The following is a 1157-nucleotide window of genomic DNA, read 5'->3' as shown; positions in this document are numbered from 1 at the left end:
AAAATGTAGTCAAGAAAGAAGGAAAAGGAATACCAGAAAAAACAATGTGATCTGGCAAATCATTTGGTTATGTAAATAATTTAGTAGAATGTATTTTAATTTAAATAAATAATTTTTAAAAAGCATCCAGTAGTCCCTTCTTACCCACTTTTTCACTTTCCCCAGTTTCAGTTACCTGCAGTCAACTACGGTCCAAAAATATTAAATGGAAAATTCCAGAAATAAACAATTCATAAAATTTAAATAGCAAGCCATTCTGAGGAGCATAATAAATCTCACACCATCTGCCCCATCCTACCTGGGGCTTAAATCATTCCTCTGTCCAGAGAATCCACACTGAAATCTATGCTGTATACACTATCTGCCAGTTAATCACTTAGCAGCCATTTTGGTGATCAGATCTACAGCTGTTGCAGTATGGCAGTGCTGCCGTTCAAAGAACACTTATTTTACTTATCCAGCCCCCAGGTGAATGAGAAGTGATGTTGGCAATTTGAATATGCAGAAGAGAAGCCATAAAGTGCTTCCTTTAAGTGAAAAGGTGAAAGTTCTTGACTTAATCCAGAAAGAAAAAGAATTGTGTGCTGAGGTTGCTAAGACTTATGGTAAGAACAAATTTATCTGTGAAATTTTGAAGAAGAATAAAGAAATTAAGACATAGTATGTATAGGGTTTGGTACTATCTGTGGTTTCAGGCATCCACTGAGGGTTTTGGAATGTATCCCCGGCGGATATAGGGTAACTACTGTATTTATGAGAACCAGAAACTGATGCTCCATAATATATTAACATGGCATTACAGTCAAGAAGGGGTAAGGAATTGAAGAGAGACATAGCATATTAAGTTTCCTATGTTATTAGGGTAAGAGGCAAGTAGCGTGGAGAAGCCCTATGTTTCACTTCTGGTTAGAATGGAGTTAAGTTGTATTGGACTAATCCTCCTGATTATTACGAATATTAACTCTGACAGGGTATCTTTAAAAGCAAATGTTGAAGGCCCTGGAGAGTAACCAAAGCAGGTAGAACCTGAAAGGGATATGACCCTTGAGAAACGAGACGGATACTTGGTAAGACCAGCTTTTTACCAAAGAAAACCCTCCAGTTCTCTGTGTGAACAAGAGAGAGAGCTCAAGCAGAAAACAACAATTTTACTTCAA

This window comes from Mandrillus leucophaeus, unplaced genomic scaffold (assembly GCF_000951045.1).
Source record: "Mandrillus leucophaeus isolate KB7577 unplaced genomic scaffold, Mleu.le_1.0 Scaffold739, whole genome shotgun sequence".
Classification (NCBI taxonomy): domain Eukaryota; kingdom Metazoa; phylum Chordata; class Mammalia; order Primates; family Cercopithecidae; genus Mandrillus; species Mandrillus leucophaeus.
This window is presented reverse-complemented; position numbering follows the sequence as displayed.